Below are 27,861 nucleotides of genomic sequence, written 5' to 3' on the forward strand. Positions count from 1 at the left end.
CGCTTCTTAACAATTGTTCGTGCAGGTACTCCCGTCAGGCCATATTCTAACTAAGAAAAAGATGCTGTTAACGTTGGTGCTGACATCTGTGCCGTTGCTTTTGCTGATCGTAACGATAATACATGGGGGTGCGTCCAGTGAAAAGTGAAGTAACTTTAATTGCCATATGCTGCAAGCCATTTGACTGGCTCACCAGCTGGGAGGTGCTGAGGGTCCCCGTCGGCACCGCGGATGAAATAAATGCCGCCGTTAGTCTTACTTCTATACTGAATAGAGCTATGCTAATCTCAGCAACTATCAACTTTTACAAGAAGAGAAGCACAATCTAACCGCTGGAAGGCTTCATTCGTACAGCTGTAACGGGGCCCAGTTACACTCAGCCATCTACTGAATAGTAGCCACCCAAACCAAATAAAGCTATAGTCATGGAGGTAAGATGTAATGCTAAGACGCTGAATAAACGGGCTTCTATCGACAATTTTGTGGCAGTATGTTGAACATGGGATGAATAAATTGAATCTTTTTCATGCAAAAATCATAGCTAGTATGGTGGTGTCGCCGAGCAAGAAAGATGGCACTCAAAAATAGAACCATTATTATGGTGTTTTAAAATTGATTTCATCGTGACGTACGGACAAATATAACTGCTAACAATCATATAATGATTACGGTACTAACAATTATCATGACTGTTGTCAGTGGTAGCAACATATGTGACACGGTCCGTTTTATGTAGTAATAGTTTACCAAACGAACAAGCTGCGAATAGTGCCGGCAATAAAAAATATTTTTCTATCAGCTCGTCCAGCTGCCTGAGCATCTGTTTGTGTTTGTGTAGGTGCGTACATGGTTACGTAACACGGTGCGAGTCGGTGTTCGGGTGCGGGTGTGTCCTTTGTTTTTACAATCCGAAAAGGACAGACGGTCTGGGCCTTCGTCCAACGGCCACTTTCCATATGCAGAACATATTCGACATTCATATCACGACGATGGGCAAACAGCTCGTGGTTTAGCGGATTTTACTTTGGTTTATTTCGGGTTATCGGTAGCAGCATCAGCACCATTTTGGAGATCTTGACAAAGCCAACACCTTTATAACAGCTTCGCCCTGCAGTCAAAAGGCGCTCATTTGCGTCACATCACTGCATTAGCTGTTATGGAAGCTCAACCTATAATGTACGACGGTGTATAGGTATAAAGTGTGTTTGTCCTGGCAGCATTTTAAGCTCGCTACATAACAATATAGAGCAACGAACTCTGAGAAGGACAAGGGCTGCAGCAGCAAAAATAAATTTGTGCTCGGGTGAGGCAAAACTTCAGATCAACTCAAAAAAATTATGCGAGCTGAATTTTGTGACATTCTTAAATATATTTACTGTTCAAAAACTACCCATTACTCATCAAGTCGGAGAAAAACGCGACTGATTATGTGCAACAATGATGTAATGATACACGAATTTATTGCGGTGGCATTTTCAACTGATAATGGTTTACTGAAATATCGCTACTACGAAACTAATAGCTTTTTTATTCAAGTTAGTTTACTCAGGCCATAATTATTACGGACTTTGACAAGTCCGACATCACTTCAACCAATAATTTTTAATCTGGAGTCAATTTTCTCTAACGTAATTATTTATCTCAGCGCGGTTTACCACGTGCGGCGCATCAACGCTGGACGATAGTACGGCACGACGCTATCTTGAAAGGCCCGGTAACGATTAAGAATATGGTTAGCAGATAGCGCTTTCAATGAAGGATTCAAGCGAACAAAGAAGATGAACCCTTTTTTCGATTTTTCTCTAACGCATTGTCTAGTTTCGTATAGATTGGGTTTGCTGGGTAAATCTATGACGCGCATTACTTTTGTGTGCATGTCGTGGTACAATCATCTGATAAGCGTTAAATAACGTAAAATATATGGGTTTAACGTAACTAAGTTTATGACGTCTCTGTATGCCGATACTACCGCTAGCTAGTACCAGCATTGGATATTCTCGCCGCTCTACGTGTGTATTTACGTTATATGGCCAGCGAAATGTTTAGGCAGTAATCGTATTGCGCTAAAAGTCCTTCGTTAACGAGACATCGTAACGCGAACCCGCCCTCTCATCTGTTAGTATTTAAAGTTTTAATTGCTAGCTAACACACGGTCGCAGAGAACAGCGATTCGGGCAAATTTCTTTTTCCTCTTCCCCACCCGTTTGGACTCAGCGATAGGCGAAGGGATATCTGTTTGGCTTTAAGTTACAGCTGTATCTCTATGCTGAAGCTTTATGGCAGGATTCCGCCTTCGGCGGACGCAGAATCTCCTCGACTGAGACAAAAAGGAGAAAGAAACGTATTCGAAAATGCTTTTGTACCATGGCGTAACAATCGATTATGATCCGGGCTCGGATACCTAATATAAGCCTGATTATTGTGCTTGGACTGCTGCAGGCCTGAGATCAACAGATTTGTTTAGCTGAATTGATTCAATCGAAGAAAGAGGCGGATGGCTGTCAAAGCGACTTCTGTTGTTAGCACTAATACGCATACAAAAATATGAGTATGTTTAAAAAAAGTGCCACACTTAGTCAAGCAGAAACCATCTCGCCTTGTGTGATTATAGGCGCAAATAGCATAATCCCTCTAGAAACAGGTCAAAGTGCTTGGCATATTTAGTCGGCTAGGGTTGTGGCTAGCTTTTGGTGAAAAAGCGTTCGGCCAGCGAAAAGTAAACGTTTATCAGAGGATAAACCTAGGTCGTTTAGGTTCTTGGCATCGTTTTGAGCCAACGATTTGGACGAGAAAGCATTAGCCCTATCTACTTGGTGTTGTGGTGTACAAAAGCATTGATTTCTTTCAGTTGTTGAACGTATTGTCATTGTTATTTGTATTTCTCATGTCGTCGGTTATTGTTCGATGCTATGTTAGTTATTCAGTTGTGACTCGGTGTAATCAGCGCAACGTGTTAATATTAACATCGCTACCAGCGTCGTGTTTGCCCTGAAACTCAGTGTACCACAAGCGTTATCGCCAATTTCGAGGATATCGGGGCTGAAAAGCTTTGACTCCTACAAATAAAGAAAAATGTTCCCATTATGAAAGGGTCACAGTCGCCTGCCTCTACTTCTCGAGGACTCACAGTCGCTTTCAATTCTTGCCCTATGAGGGCTTCTTTTTGCTGCTGTCTCTCCCGGTGAAATACTTCCTTGCTGGTGTCGCGGCCACCACTGCTGGCTTGACTTTTACAATTTTCGAGTATGAGAATTGCGTGTTTGACGTAATGGGCCGATTGGGCCTTAAAACGGGTAAAGGAAACAAACAGCTGGTCAGAAAGAGGCCTTCTTCTCGCTTGATTTTTAGCTAGCAACTTACCAGTTTTGGAGAGAACTTCGGCAGACAAAGAGAGTGGCCTGTAGCTCGATCGGATGAAATTGTCAGCGATTGTAGTACTACATCGCTACGTCGCTACGTCGCGTGCGTCCCATTATAAAATAAGGGAAATAAAACATCACAACAACGGTATGAATGCGCACGGCACCTTGCGCGAAGATGGCAGATGACATCTATTTAAAAAATTATTCTCTTCTGTTCCACTGTCAGGAAGGCGCAGGTTGGTTGATTAAAGGGAAGGATCGCTATAAATATTTTTATGCAGGCTTAACTTACAGTATTTTTTAATCAATGATGGACTTATTAAGAGTCGACCGTTATCTACTATATGTTGTTATCACGTATAACAATCGCGCTTGCGGTCTTACTGCTACAGACTGCTCAATAGGTCATAATAGGATAAATCTACTAAGATCTACTAAATCTTGACTTTCTCGTTCCATTTTTATTGCAGTTTCACATCTCGCTAACCACAAATGGCCATTGGGCGATGAAGTCACACCCACTTTTCGAGGTGACCGTCAAATAGCTCTTGCACGTTAGAAAATATAAAACGTGCTTATAGACCATATGAGCAACAATGCGTAGTTTCCAAATTGAGCTTAAAGATGCTTCAGACCACGTTAGGTTGTCACGAGTCAGCTAGTGAAGCGTCAGTTGCGAGAGGCCGACGGCGGCGAGCACACGAAGGAAATCAACGACAACGACATCACTATTCTTGACGATCATCTTCTGAAAATGGTGATTTGCTCTTCTTTTGTACGACTATTACCAGTGAACTGATATTCACCACCGGCGTCGCATAGAAAATCTGAAATGAAGATCATTCGCACAGACTAAAGCGATCCTCACAAGCGACTATTTGATGATTATGGCAACGTCTACAACCGCTATAGCGATGATAAAGAAGACGAAAAATGCTCTAGAATAGTGCCCACGACTACAGACACAGCATAATGTACCTAACGGTCTCGCTTGAAAAACGTAAACTTTTCGCTGATTTCCCTGTTTCTTATCGGAGGCTACACACGTGCAGGTTCGTTCCATTGTCGAGTGCCTTACTACACATTGACTGTCGCGTATTGGGTCTGGTCCGTTATGTGCTCAAGAAATCGTTTACAACGGCATAGTCATTTGCCTGTTGTTGTTGTTGTTGTGCGAACGTTGGACACCGATGCTGCAGAGTCTACTTAAAATAAAATACGGTCGGAGCCTCTGGAGATATCGAAATGTGGAAAATAAAGGATATACGGTGTGTGTGTTTGCCACGATTCGGATGCACGTAGGACGCATTGGGAGCGCAAGGGAAAAATACATACATTTAGCGCTAACAGTAATAATTTTACGTGAGAATGTCGAAGGTGATCGACATTCTGTCTGAAAATAGAAAAGAAATCCATTTGTGATTGCTCAGAGTTAGAGTTCGTCAATGCCCAATGCCACCCGGAAGGTACAGCGAGCTGCTGTTTCCTGCACCATGACTGCGGGATAGTATTGTTTTCGATATAATAAGTGTAAAAGTCTCAATATAGTTGTCTGATCCTCGTTATGCATTCAGTATGCTGAATTTAATTTGAATCGAACAACGTCTTTATTTACACAAAGTAAGTATGTGATAGAGAAAAACAGTATTTGTTAGTATATATTCATCGAGAAGGAGTGTCGCCTTCATACGGCCAACTATATGTACCCTATGAATAGCAAAAGTTTGTTATCGATAAAAGTATTTGATTTTAATTAGCTGTCTAGTATGAACGATGGTTCTGCGATAATAATTCACCCGCCGCGTTAGTACCGCCGCTGCCTTGGTCACCGTCCTATGGCTCGATTCTCTGTCCGTACGTCGTTCACTTAGTGCACATCTGCCGCGCCACGGTGCCCGGCAGCAGTTATGAATTTAAATGGGTTCCACTCTATTCTGTTTAGTTACGGACCACTTACTATTCGCCAGCCGAGGGACTACACCGAGTAACTAGCCGATGGGCCTGCTGCCAGCCCTCGGTCGGCTTCCACCAGGACCAATTTACTAGTTTGCTGCTTTGCCCGTTCGTCCAAGCGCGCTGAACCCCATTTGTTAAATGGCCAACATCCAACACGTCGTGCAGCACGCACTATCAGTAATAGTACTAGCTAGTAGTGAAGTCACGATGTAGCATTTCAGAGTTGACAGGGCGAATAATGTACCGAGAACGGCAGCCGTTGGCATTACTACTGCTACTACTACTACTGGCTCCTCCTTCTTGCGACACTGGCGTACAGGCGCTATGCGAGTCACGTTTGATGCGAACTCCTCATCTTTCCCCCATTTTCGCTTGTCGATTTCCTCTTACTGTAGCTCGAGAGCCCCGATTTCAGTTGGTGTTTCAGACAGCGGTCCAGCGACTCCAGCAAAATTCGTGGGCCCAAGTTGCAACGACGAGATCGTTCCAGACAAACGGGTTAGTTTACCTTATGCAGTGTCACCAACCACCCGCTGGCCGTCTATGACAACTTCATTCCTGAGTAGAACGAATCGCTATAGAATACATTCTGGAATCTCTTTGGAAAAATGCGACGTTTGGCCTGACGTGGTGGTTGCTAGAGTGAAGGCGACGAGGGACGAGTGTGTTAAGTAGTTCAAAGTTGAATCCAGCATGCGTCGTCACCCTCCGCTGTTCCCATACACTGTACTGAAAATCGAAGCCGGAACTGGCTTTCGAATAATTGCTATCTACTAGTGTGTCTTCACGGCAACCGAAGGTCTTTCGTTTTTTAGGAAGACGGTACACACGAAGCCGTACGCCGTGCCATAGACACACATATAAACAAGCTCTCAGCCTTCACCTTCTGAGTTTGGTACAACAAAAAGATGTGTCACCCAGGAGATGATAATGCATGTGCTTGGTTATGTAGCGGTCTGAAAACAACATTGTGCCATTCATAGGCGTTTCGCTGGCTGAACCAGCTTGGAATAAAATTCATTTTTCTAATAAACAATGTAATACAGAAGTACATTAGAGATTGGGCAGACGATTTTAAATGCTGTGGATAATTTACTTCGGCAAATAAAGTCATTTAGGGAACGATGGAAACAAATTAGGTGGTACGCCGATAACCGGAAACATTATCAGGTCTTTGGATTAAGGCTGGAATGATTCAAGGTGTCTCGCGTTAATACATTAAGGGTTAAATTGATTCTCTGCGTTAGTACCTGTCTGCTACAATAAAAAGCCGAACGTCAGTACGTTGATTTTGACCTCTATACTATTTTACCATTCATTCTATCCAGGGTTCTTGTTCCAAGAACCATACGCTTTTCCATTTTTTACATTACGGCTACGTGGTGGAAGAGAAGTGGCATAAAGCAGTGAAAAATCGTACTACAAATAGATAAAAATAATATTGCGTAAGAACGTGCCTTGTTTTTTGTTTTTCATTCGCATCTTTATCTCTTGCCCTGCTTCTAGATTTCTGTCCTTTTCCCTCTAGCCCTTCTCTTTTATTTCCGCACAACAACGAAAAAAGGGGCAAAGACGAAAGAGACAGGAAAAGAAAAAAAAATAGACAAGGAGCGAATCGTGAGACATAAAGAGAATGACTCAGATCGTCCGAAGTTCCCGTCGTCTGAACGTGGCACGCCAATTTGATGGTTTGCGTTGATGGAACGCGACGCTGGCCTGGCCTGGGTTGGGCTGGCTTACCTTGAGGTGAGCAGCAAAGTTTTAGGCATTTTCGAGCCACGTCACGAGCGACGTCAGCCGACAGCAACGCATTCTCTTTCTTCTTGTCTTTTTCACTGGTGGTGGCCATCATTGAGCCGAAATCAGATATTAACGTTCGTCTCTTTGTTATTATGTAGGAAGCAACTGGAACTCGTTAGAGTCCTCTAGGCCTTCCACTTACAGTTAAACATATGTTACGGAGGCACGCTAGTTCACGCGTAGCCACAAAAGGAGAACACTGAACATGTTTCTGACGCTGTGTTACAGCGTTTTTTCTGCCACCATTTGCGCCCCGGTTCTGTTGTAAAATTGTAAAAGTACGAGACTGTGGCATTCGCACCTTGTCTTGTTGATTGTTTCCTCTACTTCTCATGTCCGGTTAACGGACAATAAGACGTTTCGTAAAAGGTAGTCTTCTGCCCTCAAGCTATCGAGAGGCAGCACAGGCAACTGGAGCTCGCAATGAAGTCTTTAGAGCGATATTTACCGTTGTCATCAGCCGATTAGAGCGAAGCAGGTCGGAAGGATATTAAATTCGGACTGAAACTGAACTGGTGTCTCTCTCTCCTTTGTATAATTACTGCTTCTGAAACTTGGCTAGACGGGCAGCTCTGATCAGGACAAGTGGAGAACAGAAGGAGTGCTCCCCCCAATTTATAAGGGCAACAGCCATAATGAATCGCCCTCTTTGCGGACTGAACGTTTCCTTCAGTCGGTGCACTCCGCCATTGTCTCCGCGAGCTACGAAACGCAAAAAACGAGTGGTAAGTTACGAACTGCGGAAATATCTTAACAGTGAATCCGTTAGCAGAAACGCAAAACTGCAGCCGCTTGTTGCTATGGTGCCTTCTTGCTGCGTATCTATGTATTTATGTCCTACAACGAGCGCGTATTTTTTCATGTAAAATTTCCACGTAATACGGAAGTTCGTAGCATAAGTTTATTGGAGCCTTTTTCAGGAACAGGAATTAATGAACAATCAAATCTAAACAATTATCCCTATCGTATCGTTTCAAATTGTACTGTTACTTAATATACCTAAAATTGGCTTGCGTACTCGGTGGCTAGTCTTACTTTTATGAGAATTGTCTGCAGCTGTCTTTTTCTGGCTCCATTTTGGCATAACATTTACGTTCGCTATACATTTTCAATTTATAGTTTAGTATTGCCCTAAATAAGACAGTTATCTGTTCCATGTGAATCCAACAAAGACGAGAGTTCTGCTCGATACTCACGTGCCTAAAAAATCAATGGAGATTTTATTAACACAAGAAAGGTATGTAGATGTACACGAGTCGAAATGTTAACAGGCATATGGCTTACAGGCGAATTTTGCTGACCACTTGCGTAGGTCACCTTCTAGAACCTATTTCCTTTGTCTTGTCTCCGCTTTCTGAGCGCAGGGGAGTCGCGCTCTTTTCTCATACTTTGTGTTCATGCTGCCGAGACAGACGGGTTATTGATTCTAGTATCTACAAAACGTCCAGTGCTGTCGCGGCATAGCGTCGGATAGAAAGACAGAACGACATCGCACCTTTAAATAACACATTCTTGTCATCACCGAAAGGCACCCTTTTTCAAGAAAAAGACCTGAAGGCTTATCTTTATAGCTGGATGTCTGTCAACGATGAGCTACCGCTTGATTGAGTCTGCTGTCGGCAGCATTTGAGATCGAAATATCTTTTTCAGCATCTACCAACCGGGGTCAAATTCTGGATCTGAACCCTTAACCTTCCGGTCCAGTCACCAAATCGCTAGTGAGTTATGATTAGGTTAATCAGCGTCATCGTCACCTCGATAATGTCACGGTCTAATTTTGAGTTTTTAACTAAGGTTTCACTAGGTGCCGCTGAAGTTATCCGCAACAGTAAAATTTAGTATAATATCCATTCTAAAGTGAACAAAGGAGCGACTGTGGAAAACAAGACTTTACCATCAAACAGGGAAAGCAAGTCAAGGAGAGTTACAAAGCAGGTAAAAGTGGTAACCTTTGAAATGAAGCTTTTTACCTGTCGCTCGTTCATTGGTCAGGGTCCATCCAGCAACGAAGCCACGAGCTGCTGCCGGCTCCGAAGTGAATGCGTCTGTTCGCGTGTGAGACGTAGAACATGAGCCGCCGTGGTCAGTTAGCTATTGCGCCTGTTAAATTTGGGTCCAACCCAACGAGCACTTTAATATCTACCGTAAGAACATTTTCTGCCAAGAGATTGGCAGAAGCTTGCTAAACGATCGCTGAGCAATTCCTTTAGTTTTCCCATCCTCTGCCAACTTACCATCGTGGAACTTACCATCGTCTGCCATTTCTCCCCCGCTTACCATCCACTGTATAGCTGATTTATCTGTACACCCTTTCCATACAACACAGTTACTACCTTGACTGGCGTTATTGCGGTTATTACTGCCCTATGAGAATGTATTGTTCGCTTGTGTCGCTGGGGGGTGATTGTATCGGCTAAGTCTACCCCGCCCTCTGCCCGTTTGTTTCTGATGTGCTCTGTTTTTGGTACTGTGTCTCATCAATTGCGTCGCTGCCACGCCGTGGCTAATAGTGGCACCAAGGCGGTCTACTGCTGCTTTACTAATAGCTGCTATACACGTTTTGTCCGAATCGGCCGCAACATCAGTACTACCACCACACTGGTGCCACGATCTTCGGGGCGTCCGTTGGGGAGGAAATGTCATGCTCACCTTCGCGCTACGAAAAGCGGCGCCATAACATCCGTCTCTACAGACTGGCTGGCTGTTTCGTCTCTCCATGGTCTTAGCAATGCACGAGCCTAAACAGTCGGTCAAATATAAGAGTGAAAACGACGCGGGAGATTTATTTAGAAAATCAACAAAAAAAAAACAACGACCAGAGCTAAGTAGCATGAAAAGATGTGGCAAACACGATTAGAACATATCACCTGAAAACCGTAGACAGAGACGGATGAAGAAAGTGAAAAGGAACTATAGCGGTCGAGGTTAACTATCGGAAGCAGTGTTTATCATCTTTTGAATACTGAAACTAACTGCCAAGGGTGGTTACATACGGTGAACGGTAACGAGGGGCAACCAAAGTTGCCGTTAAGGGACTATTAATGCCCCTTCGGTGGTACAAAAAATTATCGCTGTACATCATCTGATCTTTCAGGCTACCTGACCTTCACATATAATACAGTATTACAATACATATAGTACATAACTGTTAGTCATGTTTGAGGCAGCTCAAATACATAGGAGTATCGGCATGAGTTAATTTTAGTAAAACCTATTTGTGATATATATAAATAGGTTTTACTATAGAATAGTTCGTAGAAGTGTTTAGTTTGCATCACCGTTATATCAAGCCTATCTTCAAACATGATATGTGTACGCGTACAAGCTAATTATGGTTTCTTGTATAGGCACTGCTCGACGCGCAGCCAGGCACTTGTTGTTGTTAACGGAGACAAGGGAACCTGTATTGGCGAAAAAACACCATACAGAATCTATGCAGTTTCCTCTTACTGCTTAGTTTTCTGGCTGGTGACAGTCTGTTCGATCGAATCCAGCCGTTCCCGTATTGTCTGGGGGTCATCGAAACCTATACTACCTCTGCACTCAATCAGCTAAGAGACTGTCGAACCTCATATGACGTGAAGAGGACAACACTAACTTAAGATTGATTAAACCTTAGAAAGCCGTTGAGAAAACTGAACTTGAGACTAGGTGATTATCCGGAATAGTTTTACTGTTGTCAGAACTATCGCGGAGCGTTAAAGTTTTTTTTTATGCCTAAGTTAAAATAACTATGCGAATCTTCGTTGACCTTTAATGTTTACAGACTGGACATCACAGTACAATATGCCGTATACCAATATATCTTCCTCACTATTTTTCACTTGAGGCATTTCTCACCGTTTGCCAAAGCCATTTGAATCTAAACCGCATATCGTTTTACGACAGCCGTGATCGATCAAGCTGACGTGTTGGTATCATAAAGACGCAAAGGTGTGCATCCATAGCATCTAACACCGATCAGGCTACGTTCATCGACTCTGAGGCTGATAACTGATCATTGTTTTATGTTTATGATTATGGCTCTTCCGTGTTACAGCGCCACTCACAAGGCACTTGAGCTATTACACAAATATCGTCTATAGCGTCTTTTCTTTCGAGCCACAATTTACGTTTGCTACCGTTTAGTGCTATGATATCCTTAGTTAAGGCCGATGTTAAACTGCTCTGAATGACGATTTACTGAAACATCGTAGAAGGCCGTGTATTATGTCTTCACAAATGCGTATCAGGTTGCTAGTTTGACCTGTGGCCTTTGGGATGTTATTGCGTTACAACGTCAGAGATCTTGTACTGGTGCTAGGCGGATGTATTCGAGGAGAACAAGTTAGGTTTTTTTGCGCTAGGAAAAAAAGGCTTTGTCGCAGTGATGGTCAGAACCTAATGTTTGAAGATATGTTTCGGCTCGGCTTTCAAAAGCCTAGACCGAAAATTCAATGATGGCATGTGAATGTTGATAAAACATTGTGCGTCTGAGTGAGTATCCTTAACTTATATATGTAGAAGGATCACGTGGAGTATTTGCATGAAACAAGTGACATTTCTTTTAACATTGGGACAAGAAAGGAAGAAAACATTGGACCAGTGCTAAGAAATACTGCATTTGATCTTCAGAAGAAAAGTTTCGACGTATATGGAAGTAGAATGTTACGTATGAATCCAAGAAGTACTCTTCACTTCAGCGGATAATCCTTGTGGAACTCATAGCCTTTTAGTGAGCCGAGGCGACTACGATAACAATGACTGATTTCATTACTTCGTGTTTAATTCTTCTATCAACTGGATTGCTTAAACCATGCTACCAGTCGATTATCGACTACTATTATATATCGGTAAAAAAATTAATATTAATCGGAAATAATTTATTTTTGAGACGAAAGGTACTAGAAAATGCTAGCTTGTGTTGATGACTTACCAAACAAAACTTGTTTTTTACGTTAAGTGCCACGATGTGATCTTAGCAACGAGAAAGTTCCTTGCTATACATTGTTCAATATATACATAACAGTAAAAAGAAACATAATAAATAAACGTTGCACTTAGAAACAGATAGACGGATGTGCGTTTTCGTCCTCCGAAGACCCTTGACGGTGAGGCAAAAGCCTGTAGAGAAAGCGCCTTGCTAAAAAATTATCTACCTTAAAAAAGGCTATTTGATTGTCTGCTAACTGTTTTTTATCTGACCATTTAGGATAAAGGACAGACGGAAGCCAGTTTATTATATGATAGCTATTCTAAATGCTTGGTTTCACTGGAAGTCATCAGTTATTTGTCATAATTTTTTTGTTACTTCAACGAAATATGATATAGGATTTTAAAAACCGAAATTTCACAGAAACCATTTAGCCATGTCGTTATGTAATTTTTTACGAGCAGAATATTTCCTTGTCAATGACCAGGGATTATTGGCGACCCGCTCCTGCCAACTAACCAAGCCTCCTTCCCCACTCCTGCAGAAATCGACCGGGGACGGCGTATTTCCGTTCTTCTGAACACAAAACATTAAGTTTTAGACATCAAGCACATTATTCTAGCCTTTTTGGGCCATTTCCCTGTACCTGATTGTCATTAGTGAGCTAAGCCGACCGAGTATCATCCCTATGCTTCTATCGCATAGTGTTAAATTAACAGTGATAAACTCTTTTCTTTTAGAACGATTCAACTTCCCCGAATCGCCGCTGTATCTTGAGCTTATTAATGAATACATAGCATGTGCGATTGTATATTTACAGCGTAAAAATTGCTCCACAAAAGGCCGAATGCCGCCAACAGACTTCGTTATATCATGGCTTGATAACCTGGCAATGCTTGCCCCATTGCGCCTTTGTCATGAGCATTAACTAAGTGGGAGGTGGACGGAACACGCAGCTAGATTGAACATAAACACACCGAGGGTTATTCTACTATGGTCGTCTCCAAAAAGGTAAGTAAATCTTTCTTCGATCATAAGAACTGTGCCACTTTTAAGCATCAAATGGTTCGGACAAATAGAAACAAATATGAGTGGCTGTGATAGAAAAACGAGACAAACCGAAATAGCACTAAATCAAGGGGCATGTAAACAAAGGACATATGGTGTTGTAGATAATACAACGCTTTATGAGGCAAGCCTGTTTCATTCGCACATTACGTTGATTGTGTTCGGCGATTTATAAGTCTCTATCTCCGTCCTTGTATTACTCAACTACTAGAAATAGACAGATGGCTATATGCAGATGAAAATTTTCCTGACTTTGCGCAATATATAAATCAACAAAAAGGAAAATGTACCATCTCTATACACAGTCTAAGTTTTCCTGTGTACGCTTGTTTGTATTTTTGGCAAAGCTTTAGATCACACCCTCAAGTGGCTTGAGCTATCTTATCAACAACGCTCAGCATCAACGAAAACTTCTGAAAGCGATATTCGATCACTTGCCATCGTCTATGTTAGAACCGATCGAGTCTTGCATCGTAACACAAGAACTGATGTGGCTGTATGCAAAAGAATACACAGGGTCCACAGCCTGTAATAGCGGCGGCACCTGTTTAGACCGGGTGACCTCCCATCCAAATAAATTCTCACTATACATGAATGACGGGCGTTCAAGCAAATATGGCATAATCCTCAAAAAAATTCGATTTCATGACCGTCGGTCCAATGACAATATCTTCGATTGTCCAAGAAACAGAAAGGACATAGAGGAGGCTACATCGCCATCAACAAACCTGTTGGAGCTGGCAAAATCACCCGAATGTCTCCAACCATTTCCGCTAAATATAGCTTACCACCCTCGCTTTCTTTGTGCACCAATATACAACATAATATGCGAAAACAGACTCGTATATGCTGCACACGATACGTGCGAGAATAGCTATGGCATGTGCGATGACTTCCTGTTCTTGGGCTTACCGAGAAGACAAACTTAAGGACCCCACATCCATAACATTACCTTTCTCCGCCATCATGTCTAAAGGCATACCTGATCTGTACGTTTCTTTGTGTGTTCACGCCAGTCCTAAGCGCATGAGCTTTTGTTGCTGCATTTCAAGACCCGCGTTATTCCTACTTGGTCGTAGCATGTTACTGTCGCTCTATTTTCTTGTGAGGCCGAGCCCATTGTTACGACCGGCACTATAACCAAAATCATCATCATCATCATCATCGGCGTCGTCCCAGCTAGATTGCCCTACCCAAATGGGCGCGTGTCAGCCGGTTTACCTCTGTCTGGATCTTTCTCTCGTCCGTTTCAACAATTTATCTTGACTTGGTGGTAGACTTTCCTACTGAATATAATGCCTTCGCTGACGCGGCTCGAGACGGGCGTCACAGCTTAATGTTGTTGAGGGGGTGATCGTGGCATCAGTAATCACCGTTAGAATCCTTAAGGAAACGAGAGAAGATGGCGGAATCGCTACCGGCCACAGCGACCGCAACAACAAATCAATACCATATCAACCCGCGATGGAAAACCTAGTAATGACGAATTAATAACGGATGAAAAAAGCTGCGAAAAATGAAGGATGGGTCAACTGGACAGTCATCATCACTCACTTGAATAGCAGAAAGCGTGAAGGCGCTATTCAGACAGTGGATTATAAAGGTCACAGTTTATGGGGCCCGGTCGACCAGCATTGTTCATTGTGGTGGCAATGAGCAACACTAGCAATATTGGCATACAGCAACAGCAGTAACAGAATATAAGAACCTCTATTAAAAGGTCCACTTATGCGACGGCCGCAGATAAGGGAAGATGCATCATCGTTTTTGGTTGTCGTCCTAACAGATGGGCGTAAGAAAATTACAAAGCGCCATGTAAACAAACTTACGAATACTGTAGAATTGACATCTAAGATTTCAACGAGGCCAATACGAAGGATGCTGTAAGTGCATCATAGTCGAGCACAATGGTACTCGCTGCTATGTACGCTCGTTTTTTCTGCGATTCTCAATAACTACAAGGTCTTTATCATGCAGTCGCATACACAGACATGTACCATCAGGTAGTACTACTACGAGCACTACTAGATCGACACGGCGAATAGCTGCAGTAATAAAGGAACCAAAAAGAACTGTTGACCAGTGCTTGTCGTAACGGCAAGATCAAAAAAAGGCAGCAATGAGCCACTGAGTCATGATTGCTGATGCTGCTGATCTATAGATGATACTACGCATACACTGATCAGAAGCACAGAAAATACCGAAGACTCACGGAAGGATGGAAACAGCTATAGCTAGATGAGATTAAAGCTTAAGATCGACAACCTGCAAAGAGCGTAAGCGGCCAGATTCGAAATCGTGTCTTGGTCGCATGACACGTGCATGTCAAAATCATCCAAACAAAGCAGGATTGCTTCTCACTAAACAAGGCCAAATGATTTTGCGATGTTCCGCGCTTGTGATACGACCAATTATCTACATATACGAAAACGCCGTGAACAGTGTTCCCATATATATGCATTGGCTTCCTGAATCGATCGAGCTCCGCCCCAAGAGGAAACAGCTATTGGACATGTCCACGAAGACAGGCCAGGGTATTCACAAAAACAGATGTCCAAGAAAATGCCGGACAGAGACGCGGAGAGAAAGCGAACGCGCGAGGATAGCGCGTGCCACAAAAAAGAGAATCGAGCTGTTCCAGAAATGGGAAACGAAATGAGGAACACATTGGACGATACGAAGGAGAGAAAAAAGTAAGGTAGAAACCACGTGAAAAAAGACAATGGGCTTGGGATAGCAGGCCTCACAGGCCGAGATGCTTTTCTGTCAGAACTGTCGCTCCGGCGAGCGGGTTGGTTCCTTGGATGAAGAAAGGAATAAAGAGATTGGCAGCAAACGAATCACCGATGAGTAGGAGTTAGCACGGACTGTCACGCAAGTAAATGGTCAGAGAAGCGGATTGAATAAGGGCGAGGCTTCTATTGTCTGGGCTAGTCTGAGTACGTCTAGGTCTGATACGGGTAAACGCAGGCCGAACGGCCTAGTGAAGGTCATCAAAAAGGATCAGTGGTCTTGTCTAAGATTTCGCCCAGCGAATGAAAAGTAGCAACAACATAGGCAAGTTTCTGACAGATTCGAAATGAATCGTTTGTTTTTCGAGGGCTGTCAGAAATTGAATGTGGACGTCAATGAAAATATGTTTATTCGTGTGAGCGCTGATCATTTTTCTGGAGTTTACAATGTACATCTGACAGTAGCATGTGAGGTTTTTGCTATAAGCCTAATAGTTCACTGAATTAAATAAGGAGTAACTCTATATTTGGGTAGTCAGAAGTATTTCATAGACTATAAACAAATAACAGACATATTTAACTGGGAAGTCGACACAGAGCGCGCTAATACGTTACAAAGGAATACAGCACATATTTTTGAATTTCGTTGACAATTTAGGTCGATATACTTTCTGAGGGCTGAAGTTTCCAACATATACTCTATCCCTCTCTGTTTAGACCGCCAACCTAAGAAACTAAAGAGATTAGAAGAATACAAAACTTCGTATCTTTAGGTTTTGAGGTGGATCGTTTTTGTCGGTCCGAAGCGCTAAGCAAGTCAGTCAGTCAGTCATACCTGACCTTCTACCTGGCAAATATTGCTGTAAATAAAAGTAACTATTAATTAATTAGGTGGCAATTATTAATTAGAAGACAATTTTCGGGGAGCTAAATAAGTAGAAAACTTCAAAAAGGCATAGACGTTGTATCGTTTGTTTTTCGCCACAACTAAATGACTTCTTCCATTTGCTGTAAGTTGGAATAAAGGTAGATACTTGCGCTATTCTTTGATAACGTTCCTAAATTATTCCAGTGCTTTATTTTTTACATTTTCTCAAATATGATTAAATCTGCTTTCAAGCTTTTTAGTTTCTAGTCCTATAAACACACGTTAAGAAAATTAGGGAACTTGTCGTTAGGACGAGGTCACTTCGGTCAATTGGCCCGTGAAATGTATATGCTATTAGTTGTTCTAGGCTGGTACTGGACAGATATGACCATACAAAAATGGGTCAAATCAAATAAAAATCTAACAAAATCATGTGGCTGCCTTTAATCCGTTTGCTAATTTTTTTCTATTTTTATTAATGCGGAGGCATTCTGGATCTTGGTAGAGTCTACAAGAAACAAACAGATACATATACATGTATACATATATAAAACAAGAGATGATCAATATATGATTATTCACATATATTAATTATCATCGATATTACTGTAGCATATTTGATTTTTTAAAAACGAGCTCGCACAGTCACACATCATAGTACTTGCTTTTAAGGCAAATTTGACGAAAATAGCATACATGTCGTCTCGAGACATGGCAGCTCGTAGAAGAAAGTTAGTGATCAACTTCAAATAACCCTGTTTACTTTGAATGAAAGCGGTTGTATACACACATAGACAAACTTAGACATCTCCTGTGCACGACGTGTGTACTATAATAAGTTACAAACAAATGATCGCATAAGGACGAGTCTAAAAAGATGGCGGCAGTAAATTATGGATCCTCCACACAGTCGCTCTAATGCGGGCAATGAAATAGAAATAGGTTCTCATAAAAAAAAAATCAGCAATGTCTTCCCCTTTTCTGCTTCTTTTTTGCAGCAATGCGGCCAAACAATGGCCATGCAATGCTCGCACAGCGAATAGTGGCAGGGGCAACGATAAGTCTACTATATGCAGTTTACTATTGGTCGCTACTTAAAATGTCATTCCAGCTTCGCTACCAGCAAATCGTAGAACAGACAATTTTTTTCCCGCAGCCGCTCATGTTGCGCTAGTTGGGCATTGTTATTGCTGCCAGCACCACCCGTGAGATGGCGTGGCAGATCGACCCTCTAATATCGCCAAAACTTTCTATAGGCCATGCTAGTGGCTTCAGCAAGTGGTAGTTTTTTTCAAGTCCCACCACGAAAGGGAGCAGAAAACAAACAGGCGGTTAACGTGTCCTACAGATACCCACTGGCCGCTTCCGTTCACAAGTCATCGCGGCTAGTGGCATCCACCCATAGTTCAAGGATAGTCGTAGTCCAAGTTGTAGTAGCAGAAGTGTAGTTGAACGAAAAGCTCCAACAGATGCTAAAGTAACAGCGGGAGTACTACAGAACGAAGAGCAGTGATAGCGACGGCCGCTTTCCACAAGCCAAAAACGAAACAAGTTCACGAACATGCGATAGAAAGATTCGACTTCTGGTAGCAGAGCAACAGCACTGGCAGCCGTCGCTACTCATCATCATTGCCATGGAGAGGACTCAACGACGAATGTCGCTCGAGGCCTATTTTGTGGCTTGCGCCCTTTTCGAACTCAGGAGCGCCTGCCACGAACGAGGAGTTACGACTAACTGTGGTGCACTCTGAACCGTTACGGTAACTCCAGTCGAAAGAGCAGCTATAGCGATCGGAGCAGACCTCGCAGTGTGTAAGCTCGTTTGTCGGACTTTATAGTTGTAGCGAGGGTAAAATAGGACAGCGAGAAGAAAGAAGAAAAGCGCGAATGCGCTCTAGAGGGACAGTATGAAGGCGCACGGTACAGAGACGAGCAAAAACGGGCTGTGCTTGGCGGTTGGTGGAAGGCTGACTAGGCGACTTTGGGCGATCCGTGCAACATGGCGCCTTCTTCCCTCCATTGCAACAAAAGCGGCAGCAAATCGACTGGTCCGTTCTGAAAAATCTTAAAGTGACTCCCCACGTCCACCTTCTGTAACAACAGTTAGCCGGATCTTGCGCAGCACAGGCCCGTACAACAATGGCGTTGCCTATGCCAACGGGCGAACAATTTAAGACAAAGGACAAAAAAAGGCTGCTCGTGCAATTCGATAAGCGTGCAAGGCCATCACGAAAACTAGATACGTATGTTGTTGCATGCAGTATTATTATGAAGAATAAACTCGATTGTAAAGCAACATAGACTAAGGTATGAAGCGGTTAAGCCTCTGTCCAAAGATCGGCGCTGTTTCGCTGCGTTTCATAGCGGCAAGACAAGCAAGCACGTAGAGCGTCAGTGACTGCGAGTACTTAGGAATCGCTGATGCGCCACGTGGCTACGGAGATTGAATTCACGCACATAATAGATTTATATATATATATATATATATATATATATATATATATATATATAGTAGACATTTCTACATGTGGGCAAGGTTAGCGATATATTTGGTCGGGTGTATAATGTATAAACATTTAGACACCCATGACATAATGACTGTCAACTGTCTTTTCCAGTTGCCGACTGCTGTGTGTAGTGCTGACTCGTCTGATCCAGTTTACCATCGCAAATATAATATACAAATGGATATCCTTTTGTTCTATTATTCAGTAAAGGGCGGCTAAATACAGCTAAAAACAAATTTAAATATTATTATTTCTTTGCACTAAAAGCTATAATGCATTTACAAATGTTTCTCCAGTGACTTTGAATCAATTCAGAACGCTAATTAAACAATAAATTCAATCAGGATTGATATAATGTATAAAGTATTAAAATACAGACCGTAGGTATAAGTGGATGTCGTTAACACTAGGTCTGCAAATATTCTTGAAACGATCTTTTGTTTTTCCTTAGAATTACCCTTAAAATTTGATGTATTTCTCCAAATGTTATAATAAACACACAAGAACTCTTAAGAGTGTACTTCATATCATTTGCCATGTGGCAACACTTCACCGTTGTCCAGTGTGCCCTCTCTTGTTTTGTTTGTTTTTTAAGATCCGTGGCTTTAAAACGATCTTACGGACGGCCTGAAATTAAATGATTATTATCACTTGGTCAATCAACGTCACCGTGGGCGTCACCCGACCATTAGCTAGCCCCCCACGACAGCTTTTTACCTCTCACCGACGAAAGAGTAGATTCATCGCCGTTGTTTCACACCGCAACCGTCTGTCTCGACCGCCTATCAATAACGAAAGCGAGAATCTTGTAACCCGCTTTTCTTCAAACCCTCGATATATATACATGTGCATGTAACTGGATGCTAGCTTCGCTCTTCAAGAGAACTTCGCGGAGTTCTCCAGAAGTGCACTACGGGGTTGAAAACTCTGGCGGTTTGTGTAGAGCTGGCAGCCATGGCTGTGACATTGACAAAAACATAATGCTATCAGCCCATGACCGTAGAGACAATGCAGTGCTAGAAGCGCGTGTGTGAAGTGTCAAAAACGTTTTAAGTCTCAATTTGAATCCATTTTTAATCTGAAACCTTCCTGCTTCCCCCATAAACTTCGACACTCGTATTGATGAAGAAAATAGTGAAGCAGGGGTGACAGAGCGAGAAGGCTGAATATAGTGGCGTCCACCGGCATCGCTGAAGGAAAAAGCGAAACTTCATATGTTCATGCTTCGAGAAGTTAGTGTGCTTATGAGACAGCCGCCAACCCTGATTGATGTCATCGAAATCACCCGATAACTTCCTTTTTGAAGAACTTTTCTAATGACAGCTTAATCCTCATCGTATGTCACGGGAAAATTTATAGAGGTTAGTTTTCTGGAGGGATAAACGGGCATACAGGGAACAACATCTGCTGTATGTACATGCATATGCTTGATTTGAAAAAGATACACACGAAAAAAAACATGACGCACAAACAAATTCTTTAGATAGATACTTTACGGAAATTCATTATTTTACTCAAAACGAATCCTTACAATATTGTTATTATTGGGGTATGCACCATTAATCAAACTGCGCAAACAGAATGCATACGTAAAGAATCGCTTCTGCCGCGCATTTCAGGTTTTCTTTCTGCAGAAAACAGTAACCGATAACTCATCTGATAATAATTATATCCACACATCATGTTTATGGCCTAAATCATCATGATAAGATCGTGACAATTACGTGTACAGGATCTTAAGATTTTAGAGTAAGAACTGGATAAGATATACTGTTGTTGTAGCATTATTGATAATCTACTCTTACAATGTCGCAATGACATTTTGCACAATCCCGCGCAAAGATCGCGAAAAACGCAGGCCTCATTAATGATTACAATTTAAAGGTCAATTTGTTTGCAACAGCGGCTGATCCATTGCACATTGTCTGACTGACTTCCTGTTTTCATACATAGCAATTTAAATTCAGTATTTAGTTTATTGATTTGTTTTTCTCTGACTCCTCTGTCAATTGGCACGGGCACATAAATCTGGCGGACTGACGAATTAGGCAGAGATGTGTTGTATTAGAATTTCTAGACGACCTTATTGGCAACCGGAATTTGAGGCACAGTCCACCCCCTATTGCCGCCTTGACACGTATTATAGCATCATGCAAATGTTTCTGTTAATACTGTCGAAATTACTACTTCACGCTTTGTGAATCCCTTGCCATCGTGCGTCCGAGTGGGTCCATGACCAATTCAGAAGGTCACCTTTCAGATTCGGGTTCCTGCGCTTTATTCTAGGTGCCACATCGTCGGCCTGGGTGGCGACATACAGGTAATGAGTATTAATAACCTGCCCTCTACCCAGTTCCCTCACAGGCTTTTGTCTGCTTTATGCTGCCTCTTAATACTCTAGTAGATTTACGCTGACCTGACCTGCCACTCACTCGGAACCATCTAAACCCGACAACGTTGTAAAATTCTTAGCTTCATTTGATCTAGATACTAAGCCAATTTCAGACCTACAAGCAAATGTCGTCTCGTTATTTTCCTCTGGCCCGTATAGACAGTTCGTGCTGTAGACAGGAAATAAGCTATCGGCTATACTAAAAGAATGGGGGGCACATGATAAGATGGTTCGGCTCATATGAGCTCAAATCCATAAAACCGACGCAGATTTGCCTAGAGGACATAATACGGAATGGCCAATTTCTACCTCCTTTTTTTTTATCTCGTGTGCCACCGCCCAAGTGATCAAGATCGTCGCCAAAGGCAAAAGAAGAAACTGAAAGGAGCCGCTGTTGAACCACTGGAACCACTAGGTTGATTTGACTGGATCTGTGTGTGACATATCGTTCGTAACATCATAGAACAATGTACAAACGTACGTTTCTACCACGGGAAAGAGAAGGCTTGTTACCGTAACTTGGTGTAGCTGGTTAATTGCTGATTGCTAAGGTCATTGGCAAGGCTAAGGCATTGGTTCCGATGTGACATCCCGCAATTTGAATTTGTCCTTTTATCCTTTAGCAACCGACAACAACAGCAATGGACACTAATGCTGATGGCGCATTTAGATCTAGAATTGTAGCCCTTCTTTGTGATGAAGCCCTGGCCATCAGAAAGGGAAGCGATACTCGCTATGAGCAACGTTCAGTTTTCAGAGTCGGTGCCATCTGGCTACAATCGTATCGAATGATTTGAATCTAGTGTTATTCAACAACGACTTACTCTCGTGCCAATTTACTGATCAGACAGTCAAACCTGAGGATCGTTCGCATAATAAACTTGCTCGTCGTCACCAATGTTAGCGAAGCCAGTTCTACTAGAAAGCACTCAGATATTAAAAGAGGGTATTCAGCGGACAGAGGCGATAGGCTCCCGGTCGCACTGCCTTCTAACAGTGGGCTCACATGATTAGGCAAGCATTGTCCTAGCAGACAGGAGAAACGAAGGCACACCTATTAAAGCTGGCTTCGTCAGAAGACATCCGCCTGACCCGCTGACTAGTCGGATGTTGAAGGTCAACCAGACAGCCAGCTTGGTCCAAGCCTAAGGTTGGTGCCGACCTAGAAGACCATCAGGGCGGTGACGTGTCATGCTAATTGGCTATTGTGAAGGACGGATATGTGACAAAAATTGCTGTTGATCCTTTGTGTGGAGGAGACCATCTGATTTAGAGTCAAAGATTCGACACATTTGTATGGTATTCAGCATACGTATGGAACCCTAATTTTTTAAATTGTCTATGCGCAAGCTTGCGTATCTACGCTAGTTATTAGCAAGTGGAAAAAGGGAAGGCCCCGCATGACAATGTGGACACGTAAAGAATTTTGTTACTTATGTATACAAATTTTTTAATACACGTTTGACCAAGGTATTACTCTGAATGAAAAAAAAAAACGCTCTACCAAAAAAAAACTGCATCAAACATGTGTGGCCTACGAGCAACCTATGGAGCAAACTACATGATGTTCAACCATTGTACTTGTTCTCTAACTTTCACATTGTGTTGAAGTTGATCTTCCTTTTGCACGATAGCCATGAGTCTTTCGTGTTTCTTATGCACACTGATATCTCCTTGTGAATGCTAACTGTTACTATCTATGCAAACTTAAACTCAATTTGCAGTAAAATATCGACCATTGGCTGCAGCATTGATCGCAGATTATACGAGCAAAAGGTCGCCGAAAGTGTCGAAAGCTCCTTAATAAAAATGAGAATCAAACAGTAAATGAACCTATGCAGTGTTGAATCATCGTATGCTGATCCCTGCTGATCACAGCAAAACCCCAATACCAACGCTTAGCTATAAATGCTCGCCGAGGGAAAATCAGCCATTTTCATTCGTTTGCTTTTCTTGTTCTATTCACCGATTGACACGTTCGTTGCCGTTCATAACGTGCAGCACAGAATCCGTGTACGTTTCGCGTGCTGATACAGGTACAATTCTTTATAGTACTACCTGTAGTGTTGAGACTAGTCGTGACATAGGGTAAAAATAAATTGTAGTTTGGAGACGATGTTGACCCATTTTTGCACAGGATAATAATCAGCTACAGAGCATTAAATTGGGCGGATTGCTCAGGGTAAAAATGCAGACCGCTGAAGAAGCTAAAATATAAAACAGGGCGAAGCCGAATTATGTAGAGTATGAAAACAGATGAAAAGACATCTAAAAACTATTCGCAGTTTAAAATTTAGCAATATCATTTATTGAGAATAATTATGATATATACTACTTAACACGTCCTAAAGGAAGACGAACTCGACTAATATAAAAACAAGGGCCTAGGAGAAGATTGTGCCTGGCATTTCGATTAGAGCCCGTGAGCTGAACCTGAGGAACGTGTGGTGATCCGGATTTGAATCCGGGTCGTCTGATGGAATGCTGAACGTCGACACTGGACGTACAACTAAAAACATTTAGATTCAAGCCAGCTGATCATGTAGCTACGGTAGGCCAGCGCGGCATTATCATAGCGTTACCTATTGCTATTTAATAGGGTTAGCTCCTACTAAAATCTATTAAGTTCAATCGTAAGACACGAACATGGGATTTCGTTTTCTATTATAACATACTCCTATGATGAGCCATTGAAGATATGTATGCGTATTACAGTTGTTGTACATGGGAACTTTTTAGTTTAATTAGATGTAGAAGTTGGCCATGTCTGTCTATGACCATTTACGGATCAAAATTCACATGTCAATACTAACTTAGAACATTGTATATTATATAAAAATTGGGGAAAAACAGTTAAAAGATTCCCAAGAAGGAATGGGATAATAGAATTAACAGATATTTAGGACAACGCTGTTGTTTACTTCGGTAGTAAAGGGCTTTTTAATATCATGTTTATATGTTGTGAAATCATCGATTGCATCCCATCATTAGAACCAATGGTGCCTGATAATGAATTATAAAATAACATTTGACCCAAAGTAGTATAATAGCCATACTCAACATTGTTGGATAATTCACTTGGCGGAGTAAAGAGGATCTTACATAAATGGAAACAGACAAAAATAATTATGTATTGCAAAATTTTACATACCTGGATCATTTTAGATCTCCGGAACGAGTCGTGCAAAATGACTGGGCTTTTTGTTGAACTTAGTACGCACTGCTTAGGAATTAGAAGCTAACATTGTCGAAAGCTGTCTTGATTATTAATATTAAACTATATATCATGAAATCTTATAGAGCATGTGCTTGTGATTGTATTTTCAGGTATTTGAATGAAGTTTAGTTGAAGTTCTGTCGTCATCGTCGTTGTCGTCGTGTGCAGGTGAGTGATCCTACGATGTGATTCATTACGACAATGTGTCTAATATATATTTAACAACGATCCTGACCCACATCCATAGTACAGACAAAAGTCAACTGCTGTTATATGAGATCTCATAACAATTCAAGGCACGATCTTGACACGACATGTTTGTTGCTTGGTAAGCTAATCGTGTCTTAGTAAGTTGCTCCAGATAATGTAGCGGATGCTATGGGCTTTTGTCATGTCGTGACCCAACAATTATCGGCTTTCGAAGCCATAGAACAGGGAAGGTTTAAGAAGGCACGTCTCTGTAAGAGAATAGGTGCTAGATCAACGCCTATCAATAGCGTTGTCTGTCTGGAACATACGATAGGTTAGCTGTATCGTTTAAATCTACCATTTATAGAAAAAAGAATCCAATAGAAATCGACTACTACATTGTAGGTGTATTATATGGCAGATGCGTAATGTAGTGTCCTGTTCACCTGACCTACTACAAGAACCTTTAAAAGTCAGCTACCAAAATCTAATAAATTCCCATTTTGCACGAAGCAATAGCATTACATAAACCGCGTACGTATAAATCTCTGATAATACATATATCCATACGTTGGCTACGTGCAACATATCGGTTGGATGTTACAGTTTGCGCTAGTCGTGGTAGTTATAAATTTAAATGTTGCCATTCTGAAAAAATAGCTGTAATACTAGTAACTTCGAAGCGGAAAATAGTGCAAGAAACGAACGTGTGGTAGATGTCTGGTCGCGCTGATGGATGTATCCTTATGGCGACGGCCTTCGATAAACTCAACCCTGCATTTCTCTGTTTGAGCGTTTTCTCTGGCTGCTATCTGTCCCTTTTACGCGTGTTATTCCCGTTTAACTGCTACTTCCATGTGTCTTCTATCCAGCTTGCTTTCAAATGGTGGCAGAACTTCAAACTGTTTGTGAATATTTCATTGACTTCGTCCAGCTCAAGACGACTCTCAAATGCCACCCGATCCAACGAAACACATTCGGACTCGTTCCTTCCCTCTTCACTAGTTGGAAGGAATCTGCCAAAGGCCTGGAGAAAGGCCGCCGAAGGAGAAGAAACGCCGGCGAGCACAGGCCACCTTCCTTTCCTCTGGCCTCTTCCAACCTGTGACTTATGATTTTAGGAAATGAGAACTGAGCCTCAAACTCATGGCTTGCATAGAACTGAATAGTAGGTTTATTTGTGTAGGGACTTGTGGCAAAGGAAAACAGCATAGTACAGCATATGAATATTAGTAAGTAAATAGATAAATAGCAGCAACAGATAGGTAGCAACGATCTTGGTAATGATCGCAGCATCAGCTGATATGACGCTGCTTATTTGCAGAAGTTCGGCCATTTATGTGCTGTGCGTGGGTAAGTGACTTCTTCCATGTTTAGCATCATTTGCCTTCTCCAGCATCAGATGAACGGAAAATGGGACGCGGAGCTGGGTGGCGGAAGGTATCTCTCTATTTGACTCGTTTTATCAGTGCAAAAAAGTCTTCGTCGTGACGACAGTGTATGGTGCAAAGGAAACGCAACATCAGAAGGAAAACAGACGCGAAGAAAGATTTCAAGTACTGTAAGAGGTTGTATCGTGCTTCATCAGTGAAACTGGAGGCGGGACAGAAAACACAATGTAAAGACGACGTCGTGAAGGCGTCGATGTCACGAGTGCTAGCCATGCCCCCGCTGCAAATAGTCTTCTAGATAAACTGCTATTCTGGTCTTTCACCTTCGAATACTGTTTCGAGACCGAAATACACTGCGCTGGAGATGTGGCCCGCACACGGCTGCCACATTTCCGATGATCATTTCAGGGATGCTGTCCGTGAGGAGGGGGGGGGGTTTGTTCTTATGCTGCTTCTGTTATTTTTTGCGCTGTTTTGCCGAGCCATTTTAGGATCCCCCCACCCCCTCGGTGTTCTTCTCTTCTTTATTTTGCATTTTTCCAGGCGTGAGAAAGGCGCTGGACTGGCTTGTATGTTCTGAGAATACTATTACTTTGTCAACTACGTATCAAAAAAGTGAAAAGCGGTTGGGCAGATACGTAAATGTCTCTAAGACTGAAACGTCAACAATAGGTCACGGATGATTCGAATGTATACTTACTCATATTTGCAATGCATGCCTATTTACAGTATGTCTATTTTATAATCCTGGACGCATCATGTAATCGAGCCTGGCAAGGTCACACGAACATCAGGTCCAACACTGCTAGGTGTAGAACATGCTCGAGCTAACTCTATTAATTATATGTTTTTATGCTTACAAAGATAATGGCAAGGTCAGCTATAAAAGTCTCCTTCCTGTGTTCATATTAAAAGAGTGCTAAATATTCATAAAGATGAAACTCATGGGAAGCTGCGTCCCCCTGACAGCCCCCGGGGTCTTTCTCTATCAATAACTTCAGTATTTTGATGACAGCGGGGCACACAGAATCCACGTTTCGGTTTTCTTGAATTAAATTATGCGTATATATATTCATTATCTTGATGGTGAACATTTATAGATGTAACATTTGCTCTGGAAGTATTTTCGAATAAACGTTTCTGTTGGTTACTTTACTCTATATAGTTTGCTATTCATTTCAGTTTTATAGATGCAGAAATAGCTATTTAGTTACCATGACATGACGTTTCTCAGAGAAATATGGACAGCGTCTCTCAGAGATCATCATAGTTTCAGACAGCAGATCGCTGCCGGGTTGATGAAGTTGCGTGCGAAATTCAGATATTATTTAGGCCAAGCAGACCATTTCTGCTGTTGCTGCCCTCTAAAACGTTTTCGCCGGACCGTTCTACTGTGTATACTTGTCGAGCAGATGTTGGCAAATGTAATAATGATTCACTTCAAACATGTCCCATCTTTTTTCCGAA

General features: G+C 42.1%; 1 long non-coding RNA gene across 1 annotated transcript; it reads left to right on the top strand.

Annotated features, from left to right (window-relative positions):
• LOC111269075 (uncharacterized) lies at window positions 1-27,554 on the top strand. Its single transcript, XR_002685571.2, has 5 exons — window positions 1-431; window positions 3,833-4,982; window positions 12,851-13,041; window positions 24,925-24,982; window positions 26,328-27,554. It is a non-coding gene; the product is annotated as an uncharacterized LOC111269075 (long non-coding RNA).
• The last annotated feature ends 307 nt before the right edge of the window (window positions 27,555-27,861 follow it).

This window comes from Varroa jacobsoni, unplaced genomic scaffold (genome assembly GCF_002532875.2).
Source record: "Varroa jacobsoni isolate VJ856 unplaced genomic scaffold, vjacob_1.0 scaffold_1351, whole genome shotgun sequence".
NCBI classification, from domain to species: Eukaryota; Metazoa; Arthropoda; class Arachnida; order Mesostigmata; family Varroidae; genus Varroa; species Varroa jacobsoni.